This window comes from Cetorhinus maximus, unplaced genomic scaffold, assembly GCF_964194155.1.
Source record: "Cetorhinus maximus unplaced genomic scaffold, sCetMax3.hap1.1 HAP1_SCAFFOLD_4382, whole genome shotgun sequence".
In the NCBI taxonomy this organism is placed as follows: Eukaryota; Metazoa; Chordata; class Chondrichthyes; order Lamniformes; family Cetorhinidae; genus Cetorhinus; species Cetorhinus maximus.
Genome location: NW_027600286.1, coordinates 2,501 through 2,710, shown reverse-complemented (window position 1 = coordinate 2,710; position 210 = coordinate 2,501).

The following is a 210-nucleotide window of genomic DNA, read 5'->3' as shown; positions in this document are numbered from 1 at the left end:
GAGGGGAACTTGCAAGTGGTGGTGTTCCCATGTGCCTGCTGCCCTTGTCTCTTCAGGGGGCAGAGGTTGTATCTTTTATTGCGGGTTGGGAACTTGGAATAGGGAGAGGTCCTGGGTGCAAGGCAACAGCCCCAGAGTGACCGGGAGGCTGGGGAACCATCGTTGGTCACGCTCAATTCTTGAGTGGATGGGGTAGAGTCTGGCGATAGG